Source organism: Capsicum annuum, chromosome 5, assembly GCF_002878395.1.
Source record: "Capsicum annuum cultivar UCD-10X-F1 chromosome 5, UCD10Xv1.1, whole genome shotgun sequence".
NCBI classification, from domain to species: domain Eukaryota; kingdom Viridiplantae; phylum Streptophyta; class Magnoliopsida; order Solanales; family Solanaceae; genus Capsicum; species Capsicum annuum.
In genome coordinates this window covers 41375184-41389182 of record NC_061115.1, presented here as the reverse complement: position 1 = coordinate 41389182, position 13999 = coordinate 41375184, and the positions used below count along the sequence as shown (strand labels likewise).

The window sequence follows — 13999 nt, the reverse complement described above, 5'->3', positions numbered from 1 at the left end:
TGATGCCTTCTGAAGACTTTTGCTCTTGCAATCATTTCTATTGACGGTGTAGATTTTTTCATGGTGGATATCTTGTCATCTATATTGGAGAAAAGCGATCAGTAGAAAGGCTGAGAGATTAAGCTCATTTGATTTGTCCACTAACTTGGGCAAAGTTTTTTTATAGGGTAATGGCCCTAGAGTTATGTAACGTTTGATAGGCTTGGTAGAGTTAGTTTAGATCAAACGTTATGTAACTCCTTGCTTATTAATTTATCAAATCCCTTGAAGGTTGGTTGAGTAAGCTGCATTGAGCAATGCTCGATAAAAGTGAGCTATTCAACTGTTGGGACCATATTTTGTTGTGCATCAACACATTTTGACCTAAAACAAACACAGCGACCCTCCATGTATCCTTTAAGGCTTCTGAAGAAAGTGTTTTGAAAGCCTTCTACAATGCCACAACTTCAAAGGAGAAAGTGTTCTTGATCGAGCTCACAAAAGACTAGGAACTCTATACCAACTTCAAAGACGGCAACGACAAGCTTGGATACCAAATCAACAAGCCGGGAGAAAGTTTGAAAATTATCAGGATTCACATACTACAACAAGCCTCTGATCTTATCCAAGGAATATTGAAAGCATGCTAAGATAAGAAAACACAATCAATTAATCCATATTGCTAAGAAAGTAATAACGCTCAATTTATATTTCAATATCGTTTGTAGTTTCGATCAGGTCAACAACAGTGGACCTAATCGAAACCACAAACAAGAATGCATGGGATACAATTTAAAATTTAAAAACTGCCGCCTTCGCTTAGATTTCTTATTTTAACTGCAGTTGTTGTAGGTACAAATTTTCTAGACTTACTGTACATCATTTCAACCCTCGATGCTCGTATGGCTGCTTTCTTGGTCTTCTGCTATTTTCTATCTAGGTGATAATCCCGACCACGCTACCTAGTCGCAGCTCCTTAGCAAAGTGTCCATCTACATTATTTTTCTTTCATAGAGACAAAAGACGAATTTACATTACCAAATACACTTTTATATTTGCACTTGATTCAGATTTCTCATGTTTTAAGATAATTTCATTGGCCAAATTCACTAGAAGTTCCTTGCTACCCTATGTATCCTTTTCAATTAGCTCTCAGATGATATAGTCTTTCATCAACTCTCCTTTCCCTCGCAGGCATTCTCCTTCGGCTTTTTCTGGCGTATAATCATCTTCTCAAACAACCCTTCCATATAAATTTGGGCCAGGGGAATTTCTATTGGTTTTTTGTTTTTGTTAGATGCAGTGCGAGTCTTCGAAGGCCTTCTCAGAGTCCAATGCACACTTAAAGTTAAGTCCAATTGCTATTGGATCTCTGCAATGACACCAAATATTGATCCCTTCTCAAAACTTGACATGTATAAACACGAGCAACAACCGTCAATAATTCATAACTAGATATCTGCACTATCTTCATGGGGCCCTCAGCCTTATCAATTCAAACCCATCAAACTTAACTGTACAATGCAGGATCTTGTTTGAATGATCAGTGTCTAATCGGTTAACAACTACATTTACAAAAATATTGTACTTTGTATGTGTTGTCCCGATGACCTTATCAGTAATACTTAACTCCCACACATGACAGTGGATCCATCCATCTGCACACACCTTATTCTTTCAAGCCCATCTATGCTTAAATTGAATAAATAGATGACTAATTAGTTGCAACAGATGCCACATTTGTTTAAATTATGAAACAATTACAGACATCTATTATGACAAATAATCAATTTGTTGCAACATATGACATATCTGTTGAAAAAATCAAATAAATACATCCATCTGTTGCAATAAATTGTCAATATGTTGTAAGTTATCTAACAGATGGAATATATTTTGCAACAGATTACCCATCTGCTAGATTTATTTTAAAGCAATTTTTTTTCTTTCCGAAATATAATAAAAGAAAAAATGTTGTATTTAGATCTATTTTTTTAATTTACATATTCAAAAAGTCACCAATTTTATTTAATTAAGGGATATGAACAGTCGTGGCTTTTTGACTAACCTCTTTCAATTCAATCATTTATAAATAGGTCTATCCGTACTCGTTCATTCTACTACACTTACAAATATGGTTGATCCGAATTCGTTCAAGAATATTCATATGGAGTCCTTGAGGGAACTTCAAAAGCAGTTTGATGAACTCCAAAGAGATTTGACCGACTTTGGAGCAAGGCTGAGGAGGGCCCTGCTACTGCCGAATGAAAATTATCCGGTTGACAATAATAATAGTGATAGTAATAATAATAATAGTAATGATAATAATAATAGTAGTAATAATAATTAGGTTATATTTTTTCTTTTAGTGTATGTATTTTTCTCCTTTTCTCTATCGGATCTACCCAAGGAATTCAAAAATCTATGTTTGGTGGTCAAATTTGAATTTTTAATTCTTATTTAGTATTTAATTATTATTCTATTTATTCCTTATTCTCAACATGTCGATAGTTGGTGGTAGGGATTGAGCATTTGTGGCAATAGATGTTAATCTGATGCGACAGATTAATCAGATGTTGCAACAGGCGATTATTAATAAAAAGGATTATTGTTGTTATTGAAAGGGTGAAAAGACATGACTTTCTGTTTATTTAATATAAAAAACGGTTCGTAAATAAATAATAAAAAATAATGATAAACAAATTTATAATCGTAAAGAACGGTTATTTAATTTTAATAACTGATCGTGACTTTTCACTATTTTTATTTTTAAATTTATTTTTTAAAATTATTTACTTATTATATCATTAAAAAAATTACAATATTGGATTAATTAACTTATATGATGATTGTTAAAAAAAAGGTGAACAGTCATGACTTTTTATCTAAAACACATTCAACAGTATTGCTGGTGCATCAAATTCCCCATCTGTTGCGACTGATGTATCTGTTGTTAGAAGAAATAAAAAAAACTATTAAAACAAATCGTCCATTTCTTGCAACAGATGGTATATCTGTTGCAATTGATGATTTATCTGATGCAATAAATACATAATCTGTTGTTAGAACTCAATAAAAATGATTATTATTTCATATAAAAAACGGTTATTGAAAAGGTATTTTTCTTAATTTATATAACAAAAAAGTTAGCAAATTTGGATTAATGATATGATGATAATTTTTTTAAAAAAAAGATAGATTATATGTTACAACAGATAGATTATCTGATGCAACAGGTTCTCTATTGTTGCAACTGATGATATATATGTTGTCACAGATGAGTTATCTGATGCAACAAATATAGAATCTGTTGTCACAACTCAATAAAAATGGTTCTTGGTAAGAACTAATTAATAATAATAATCTAAAAAGTCATGACTTTTCACAATATTTCTTAATTTAATTAATTCCTAACTTTTCACAGTAATAAAAAATGTAATTAATAAATACGGGTGAACAGTTAGATTATAATTTGCAACACCTTTTTGCCACTCATTTAAATTCAATCCTCTATAAATAGATTCCTCTTTACTCATTCGTTCACTAAACTATACTCTATTTATTTATTCCATCTTGTCTTTCATATTACACCTTCCACCACTTTCTCTTCCCTGACTCAGGTAAGTTTTTTTCTTTTCAATTTGTAGTATACGTTGTATTACATTCGAATATTCTTTTCTTTGCTTTTGTTTTTACGTTTTTTGTCAATTCATATGTGTTCTAGATATGGTTGATCCAGTGTGGGACATCGTTTTTCTGTAAGACACCGTGAATAAACTCGGATGCAGGTTCGTGACCTACAATGAGAATTGGGAGCAGTTAGAGCAAGGATGTTCCATGAGATCCGCAGGCTGAGGAGGGTCTTGCTTCTACCGGTTGAAGATTGACCGGCTGACAATAATAATAATAATAATAATAATTAGATTATTTTGTTTCTTTTAGTCTATGTATATGTACTTTTATTTATTTTTGTTTAGTAAAAAAATTATGTTTGATCAATTTTGACATTTTAATTCATATTTAATTTTCATTCTATCTATTATCTTCTCAACAAACGTGTCGACGATTGGACGTAAGAAATAATTTTGGATCCAGTAGCAATAGCAAGATTTATCTGTTGGGTTTATGGCAGTGACTGATTTGTGTTGTTCCAAACAGATTACTCATATGTTGCAATAGATAATCAGTCTGATGCAACAGATAACTAGTCTGTTTCAACAGATAACTAGTCTGTTGCACGGCTTTGACGTTTTAATCCATACTTCCCCTGTCTCAAATTACCAGTCCTAAATTGAGATGACATATTGATTAAGAAAAATAATTAATAACATACCTAGTTTATCATAATACCCCTATTAAATGATGTTTACATTTTAATTGGAAGAAAAAGTGATCAATGCAAAGGGTAAAACATGGAGTTTTTTTTTTATCTTTTCTTGATTAATAAAAAAAGACAAGTAAAATGAGAAATCAAATTATGAAATTTGGAATGGGTAATTTGAGATGGAGGGAGTATTTAATTTTTATTCTTTCTATTATCTTCTCAACAAATATGTCGATGATTGGACGTAAGGAATAATTTTGAATCCAGTAGCAATAGCAAGAGTTGAAACAATTAGTTTTCTGTTGGGTTTGTGGTAGGGGTTGATTTGTGTTGTTCCAAACAGATTAATCATCTGTTGCAACAGATAAGCAGTCTGATGCAACAAATAATCAGTCTGATGCGACAGATAACTAGTCTGTTGCAACAAATAAATCTTCTGTTGCAACAGATTACTCATCTGATGCACCAGATGAGTGATCTGTTTAAATTGTGGGCACTTATGTTGGATTCATGACTGGGTTCTATCCATTATTGGAAAAACAACAGTAATTGTGTACCCAGATAATAAATTCAAATAAAAATCATAATTTTACTTACCAAAGTCATCTATGAATTAATGCCAAAATGGAAACTAATTCAGGAAACAAAATTTGACCTAAAAAATTGGTCAGATAGCAGCAGTAGTGGTAACAACAACAACAACAATGGTCGACAAGAAGAAGATGATAATGAAGTAGAAGATGATGATAATGAAGCAAAAGATGATGAATAAAGCAGCAACAACAATGAACAATAATAATCGTGAAGAGAGAGAAAACAACAACAGATGAGAAGAGAGAGAAACACACTTTTTTTCCTCCGTTTTCTGTTATATTAACTAAAATTTGGATCAAAGTATAAATTAAAAAACTTGTGGGTTATTTTTAAACTTTCTCAATTGTCTTAATCCATAATAAAGTAATTGTCACCTCCACTCAATAATTAAGACTTGTGTCACCTATACCTCATTTTAAAACTTTTTTGACATCTACAGCTCAAAACCCCTGAAAAATTGGTGCAATTATTCCCATTCATGCATGCATAAGTCTTCTCTTGAAATGAGAAGAAAAAATAAAATTTCATATTTAAAGTTAGTATTGAAAATATAAAATTGTTACTTTCAATAATTTTTGCAAAATATGGTTATATTTAATACTATCAAGGGCAGAATGGAAAAAAAATATGTGTAAAATAGTCTTGATTTTACAACTTGGACAAGTAAATTGAAATAAATATTTTTAGAAAGAGGGTCAACTAAAACGAAACTGAGAAAGTAAAAAACAATACATAGATGGATAATTTTATTATATCATCCTTTAAATTCTTTTAATGTTGTATTGTATTTAATAGTAAGGTAAAATAGATAAATTATTTATTACTTTTATAAACCGAATAAATATTGTTGGACATCAGAAAATTAAAAAAAATAGACAAGTAAAAATATACGGAAGGAGTAGATGATAATTTGAATAAACTATTCTTATTTATTACTTATTTCTATTTAATATTCTCTTGCATTATTAATATCTCTCTATATTTATGATTCCCTGTAAAGATGGAAACAAACAACTAATTATATAATGATGATCTAAAATGGCAAGTAATCCCTTTGTTCTTAAATATTTGTCACATTTTTTTATTTTGCACGCTCTTAAGGAAAATATTAATTAAAGGATAATTTGACTAAATTATTCCTATTTATTACTCATCTCTATTTAATTATTTTTTCTTCCGCATCATATTAATATTTTCTCATACTTATGATTAAGAGAAAAAGTAGAAACAAACAATTTATGCCTTGATTTTCTATAATAATAAATATTACTATAAATTTTTTGTTTTAATTAAGATGCCAAATATTTAGAAACAAAGAAAGTATTAAATAGTCACTTTTTTCTTCAAATAATTGTCACAAGGGAAAAGGGTCAAAAATACCCCTAAACTATTCGAAATGAATCAAAAATATCCTTCATTTATTTTTTGGCTCAAAAATATCCTTCTGTTTGTTTTTTTAGCTCAAAAATACCTCTCTATTAATTTTTTGACTCAAAAATAACTCTTCATTAATTTTTTGGCTCAAAAATATCCCTCTCTAATGGAATAACACCAAACACACCACGTAGATGAAAAAAAGTCACTTAATTAGTCCACATCAGTATACACGTGGAAAATCACTCCATTAAATCCACCTAACAATCAACCCATTTTATTCTATTTAAAAATTCAATCCGATCCATATTCAAAAACACGAACCAAGAGACAAAATTCAATTCTTCAATTTTTTTCCTCATGTCATCCCTTTCACCGCCTTATATTTCTTTATTTTACATTTTCAAAGTTACGAGACTCACTCGAGCAATTCTTGACCTCATCAACTCGTGGTTGTCCTACATTATCGCTAAACTTTCACTCTCCAAATTTTAATTTCGTCTTTGAATTACCATTTCTCTCACTACAATCAGGTTCCTCATTAGACAAATTCATATAGGACATTCAGTAGCAATCCGAGCTCTTGAAAATCGGGTCAACTATTTAAGGATCCAATTATTTCGAGTCGACTCAATTAAATCCAATTATTTCGGATCAATAATTTAAGGACCTAATTGTTTCCCATCTTTCGCCTTAATCAATCCAAAATATCTGAACTTATCACATAAAAAATAAGCAATCAAATTTTTCAATTTTTTTCTTCTTGGATCTCTTTTTTAAATATGAGTGGGGTTTAGTCTTTTAAGTTAAAAAAAAATGGGTTGATAGTTAGATGTATTAAATGGAGTAGTTTTTCATTTGTGTATGCTGACGTGAATTGGTCAAGTAACTTTTTTTATTCACATGGCCTGTTTGGACATTCCGTTAGAGAGAAGGGTATTTTTGAGCCAAAAAATTAATGGAGGGATATTTTTAAGCCAAAAAAATAAACAGAGGGATATTTTTAATCCAAAAAATAAATGAAGAATATTTTTGATCCATTTCAAATAGTTCAACAATATTTTTGACACTTTTCTGTTGTTATAATGATCGAGATGCAATTAAAGATGAACCAAAAAGTTAAAGCCAAATAAAGTACACTCGAAAACTAGGGCAATATTTTTACACGCCTCTTCTTTTTACATGCCCAACAATCTTCTTCCTAATTTCAGGGTAAAATAAAAAAATTGTTGTCTTTATTTTTATATATAAAAAATAAAAAATAGATAAAAGTTATAAGTAATTTTAAACGAACAATATATTATAAAATATTTATTTTTAATAAACATGACAAGTACTAACAAATGGATAAAGTAATTAGCTGTGAAAGGCTTGTACAAAACATTATCCACCACATATCTATATCTAAAACTAAAATACACACACAAAAAGATAAAATCTATATGACACATTTTTATTGTGGTTGGAAAATCTATTTACTCATTTAAAAAATAATAATTTAGATAAAAACTTTACCATATATTTCTATTTTTTAATACTAGATGGGCAAGACCGTGCTCAGCACAGGCCCAATATGTTATTTTATGCTCATCTCAAGCATCTAGCTATTAAAAGAAAATTGCAAAAAATTTCGACTGTCAATGGAAGCTAGTACCCTTCAAGTACAATGAATATAGCCTTTGAGCAGTTTTCTTTTGCTTTCCATTCCTTTCACAGACACAAGAGAGTGGGAGAGTGAGAAAGAGTTTCTTATCGTAGTAGGTGTTTCGTTTTGTAAAATGATATCATCTTTTATAAGAAAATACTCTGCCTTCATCTGAAAAACCTGCAGTGTGTAAAAACAGGAAAAAAATCAAATAGCTATTTGTATTATTAAGCAGCTTATTCCTTTGTGCTAAGTCTTCCTAGTGTAGCCAATTTCAAGATAAAAATTCATCTAGTGAGACCACAGTTATTGCAGCAACTCAATTTGGAGTCAAGTTATAATTCATGGAAAGTGAAAACTCCTCAAGACATGCCCAACACAAAATAGTCATCGAAAGAAAAAGAAATAACTGAACAAGAATGGCTGAGAAAACGACTACCTTGGTGCAAAAGAGAGTCTGAGAGAACCTCGATAATCTTCTGGATGATCCACATAAATCATCTTACAGAAAGTCATTTCACAGACTGTCAAGAACAATATAGATATTGGCCTCCCGTACCAATAAGGTCACAAATGAGGCTGTGAGTGGCCCCCCTACAATTATTAGCAATATATCAAATCTGCTAAGCTTTCTGAGCAACATCACCATGATCATATGAACTAAATCTACTACTTGCAACCTCATTGAAGATATCAATAATGCAAGCATCCGACTTTGTAGATAATACTTGCATAACACTCAATTGATCTCCAAATAGGAAGCACCGTCTGAGGTTTTACCCTCACATACTGAGATTTGTGAGACATCCTACATAATATAGAATATATTAAACCCATAAATCACATTACTCGAGAAGAAAGTTCAGTAACCTCCAAGAGGTAAGGGTAAGGCTTGCGCACGCTCTATCGTTCCAGACCGCACTTGTGAGATTTTACTGGATATGAACACTGTCTTGCACTTATGGACGCAACCAGTTCATTTTTCTATCTAAACTAAACTACCAATCTTGTTATGTCTTCTCCAGAACAATGACAAACAAGAGGATGCATTCTCCAACTGTGTCTCTCCCTCACTCAGATATACGTGATATTCTCTTTCTCACAAGGCAAATCGAGTAGACAAAGAAATGAATGTCCTGCAAATTAAGAAACCTTCTTCAAATTAGATCCAATGAAGATTCAAAATTTCACATGAAGCATTTTCTTACAAGAATCAAATTTACACGGGATTATAAATTCCAGTAGAAGGAACTACACAAAATTATTTGTTTGGGCAAAAAAATGCTATGTTCTTTGCACCCTCGTCATGGCCATCCGTGTTCAAGTGGAAGAGCATAGGCGACGTCATAATCTAGACTTTCCAAAATAATGAAAAGAGAAGCCACCCCCACATGTTCTTGCACATCGATCATTTGTTCGATGGTGGCATATAGGTAAATAGGTAAAGTGAGTGAATAGTTAAATACAAGAACAACAATAACCCAGTATATTCCCACACAGTGAGGTCTGAGGAGGGTGAAATGTACGCAGTCCATACCGCTACCTCCGAAGAAGTAAAGAGGTTGTTTCCGATAGACCCCCGGCTCAAGAGAGAATAGTTAAATACATTCAATAAAAACATCCATATTATAGAATCAAAAGATTGTAGAGCACTTTGCAAGTTTTACAGAAAGTCATGATCTATGATGCTCTATATACCCCTCCCTCAACTGCTCATAATCAGAATCAAAGTTTAGTGACTATTCCTCTGGCTCTCTTTCAAAACTTAAATTAGTGACAATACTTTCAAATATTGAGATATATTACCCGACCTTCAAAACTTATAGTTCAAGATTATAAACATCGAATTGGCACTATTGCAAAACAATAACTGCGGTAAACACATTCGAGAGGTTCCTTAACAGAGAAAGTTACATGATATCATCACATTAATTTTCCTCAAAATAGACCAGTTCTATCCTTCATATTTTTTCTTTATTAGCTGCAAACACTTTATCATCTTTGAAGTAAGATATTGAATATGATATATCAAAGATGAAACAACAAGAGGAAAAAACCAAAAATTTGATTGCAATGAATGCATATAGCATCCTTTCAGAGAAGATGATAATTTCACAAAATGATTTTTCTATCTCAATTTTTTTTCAAGGTGCAATTAACTATAATAAATAAAATTATAGATCAACAAACTTGAAACCTCTGCCAATTGATATCTCAATAAATAAATAAAATATCATGACATAAAAGATAAAAACTGTTGAAAAAATTATAATAGTTTCTCAGGAAGTGAAATTTTGATTTTTTTACCTCTCTATATGAGGTGCTCATAACTCAATCTACAGTTTTTCCTAATTTCAAAACATCCGTTTGAATTTTAAAAAATTTCAATTTTAAAACTTTGACAAACATGTATAGAACTGCACAATCAAGTAGTAGAGAAGGAGAGAGGAGAAAAATAAAGAGAAGCTACTCAACAACACATATAATCCGACATTGAATCAGTGAAGGAAGATTTGAGAAACTCTCCCAAAAGTAGATAAACTTAGAAGTAGAGGAGGTAAGAGTAATTATGTTTACATGTCAAGTCCCTTCCTCTAGGTGAATTTGCATTACAAATTTTCTAAAGCTATGCAAATCTTAAAATAAATAAAACTATATGATCTCTAGCTTGAATATCCAGAAAATAGTCCTCCTTTTCATTTTTAGCATACATGATTCTTTACTCTAAATTATACAAGACTTGCAGCTTTACTTGGAGAAAAATACAATTGATTGATAGCATTGAAATATATAGCTATAGAACTAAATTTTTTGTTTTCATCCTCATTATGTCAAGTATATTCTATGAATAGTGCTAAGATTTAAACATTTAGAAGTTTGAAGCTTTGTGATAGTTGAAGACAGTTCCTTGAGGATAAAATCTACATTGATACTTTAACTACAATTCTTGTTTTCACAAAATATGTGGTTGTAACAGGTTAATCTCGTCAATTATCTCAAAATATTTTTTTTCATGTCTAAAGAAACATCTGATCTGTATTTCGCAATAAACTTCCTATTTAATCGGCTAATGCAAACTCATTTCACAAGAAAAACTGGTAATATGAACCAACAAAGAATTTTGTTTTAGGAATTGAAAGTATCTTGTTACACACGACATACCTTTAGAGCACAACTGATAACTCATTCAGGTGACGAAAAAGCTGAATGTAGATGCACCTTTGTCAATAATTTATAAACTGCACAAAGAAGATTATATAGAGATTTAAGTTAGAATTTTCCTTACAAAATTACAAATAAAAGGTATAAGCATCAGAAATATTCTCCACTTTTTCCATATAGAAATTTTCTCGTTAAGTAATTTTCAGAGAAATATGTTAACACAACACACTTTTTTTATTGGTTAACTGTTAACAGAGCACTGCAAAAAAACATATTGTCCTTTTTCTCGTCTAGTAATCCTTATCTTTATCCACCAGTTGAGAAGATAGTTGCTATTGTAAAAACAATTGTAACACCAAATAAGCAATTGTAAATTGAATGAGAATACAATTCAGCTAAATTAGTGTCCATTTTCTATCCAAGATATGTCCTTTATATGAAGCATAATGTAGAGAATAGCATGATAAAAGAAATACCAAGGATTATTATTCGAGCTATTACGCTAGGTGTTGAACTTAATAGTTGATTGCGGTAGAGAAAAGGCTAAAAGACTTGTTGGAACTATCTTCCTTTGACTGAGAATTTAATCAAATATACTGGTAGCATAAATTTTTTGTTCACTTTTTATTAGTTGACTACAACACTACTTGGAAAGGGTGAATTTGGTTACTTTGGGATCCCACTAAGCTGAAGGTGAGTGTATTAAAAGTGCATGAGCAATTCATCCATGGCTCGGTGACATACAATGGGCTACAGTTTTATCTGTCAACAATGTATGTTCCGCATACTATAACAGACAGGAAGTTGATTTGGAGTGATCTCACAAGATGCCACAATACAATTCAAGAGCTCTGGTTATTGATGAGTGACTTTAATGCTATTTTTGAGGTTGATGACTGACATAATGGTACTGATATGCAAGAGGCAGAGATAAGGGACTTTAGACAGTTTTTGCAAGCTATTGGCCTAACTGAGTTGAATGTTTTGAGCAAGAAATATACTTGGAGCAATGAGCATGTTTTTAGCAAGATTGATAGAGAATTAGTAAATGCTCAATGGATGATGAAGCTAAATACCACTATTGTAACAACTGTGGTGCCTTTATTTTCAGATCATTTACCTCTCCAACTATGTATTGAGACCCAGAGAATTGACACTCAGTGTTTGAAAATCTAATGAAGTCGAGAGAGGATGTAACTGAAAACTATTTTGGGGAAGCACCAACTGTTTTTGCTAATACACTACCCACCTCCATCATGCACAAGCACAGAAGAAGAGCACAATATTGAAAAAAGAAAATCCAGCAGAAATTAAGTAGCCGTTTCACCATGAGAATTATTTACTTTTGTTGAAAAAATTATTTCACTTTAGTGAAAAAAAAGAGAAAACAATTATGTGTTTGGCCATGAGAATTTCAAAACCAATATGTGTCCAAAAAATTATGATTTTCATGGCCAAATGGGGCCTAAACAACAGTCGAATGGGGAAAATTTAGCAGCAGCAATTGCAATACGGAACTACAAAGATTATAATTAAGAAAGAAATTTTTTAAATAAACTCCAAAACTAACACCACAAATCTAAATGAACACATGCATGATTTCGAAAATTTTTGGCTGATTTTTAGGGCAGTTTCGGTAAGTGTACAATAAAGTTAATTTTGAAGGGTGATGAAAATGTCGAAGATGTGGAGGTCCTTACGGAGGAAATGGGTAGCCCCGCGATTGAGATGGAGGTGTTGTTGTTTTTAGATAATTATGGCGGGTACAACGGAGTTGGTGGTTTTGCGGAGGATGAGGTCTTGAAAAACGATGACTTTGAAGAAGTTTTTTTTTACTTGTCCATGAGTTTTTTGAAAGTCGGGTCTCGGTTTCTTGAGGATATGTATTCAGCTGAGGTAGTTTTTCGGCAGAGGAGGACAGTGGCAGCGGCGGGTGGTTTGTGTCGGTTTAGTTTTTTGAGGAGATTGGCCTTTCCTTCTCCGCGTAAAGTGCTACATGTGGTCTAGGTTGTCCACGTGTTCATTCAGTAGTAAAATAAGGTATAATTTAAAATGTCTTTTGTACAATGCATTAAAGCTGTGATAGTCCCACCTTGTTGGCTTATATAATAGGGTAATTAGTTGAAATTGATCATTTGAGATTTCAAAAAGTCTTTAGTAAATGAATTAGGGGTAAAACAGAAAATTTATTTTGTTTTTTTCATATGTCAAAAATAATAAGTAAAAATAAACATAAAAAACAGATATAAGTTACAAGTTATTTTGACCAAACGAAGTATAATAAAATATTTATTTTTAGTAAACATGACAAATATTTACAAACGGATGAAATAATTAGCTTGGAAAGACTTGTACAAAACATTATCCTCCACATATCTATATCTAAAATACACACACAAAAGAAAGATAAAATCTATTTGACACATTTTTATTGTAGTTGGAAAATCAGTGTTACTTCATTTTGTGTATAATAATGTTTTACTCTATTCTCTCCAATTTAAATGATATAATTTGATTTGACATAAAATTTAAAAAGAGATTAAAATTTATAAAATTTTATGATATTATTATCTTTTTATTAATCATAGTGTCTGAGTTAGTTCACGCGTTTCGACTAATTTCACGAAATAAATCATAATATTTACTCTCTCCATTCCTTTTAATTGATCTATTTAGATTGGGGAAACTCCTTAATAAATTTTACGCCCTTAATAAATTTCTTACTCTTATAAAATTTAAAGTACTTTTATTATATTCCCAATTAAATTTAATTGACCACATCCCTAATCCCTTCGCAATTAATAATCTTGACAATTTGAAAAGGGAATAGTAGAAAATTTTTAATCAAATTAATCTTCAAAGATTTAAAGAGCACTAAAAAAGGAATACAAATACAACCTAAATAGAACACTTAAAAAGAA

The 13999-nt window shown here is 31.1% G+C and overlaps 1 long non-coding RNA gene across 1 annotated transcript; it reads right to left on the bottom strand.

The window, feature by feature from the left end:
- Positions 1-7549: 7549 nt before the first annotated feature.
- LOC107870719 lies at positions 7550-13078 on the bottom strand. Its single transcript, XR_001674295.2, has 4 exons — positions 12779-13078; positions 11079-11155; positions 8356-9052; positions 7550-8096 (listed from the first exon to the last, which is right to left on the bottom strand). It is a non-coding gene; the product is annotated as an uncharacterized LOC107870719 (long non-coding RNA).
- Between the last annotated feature and the right edge of the window lie 921 nt (positions 13079-13999).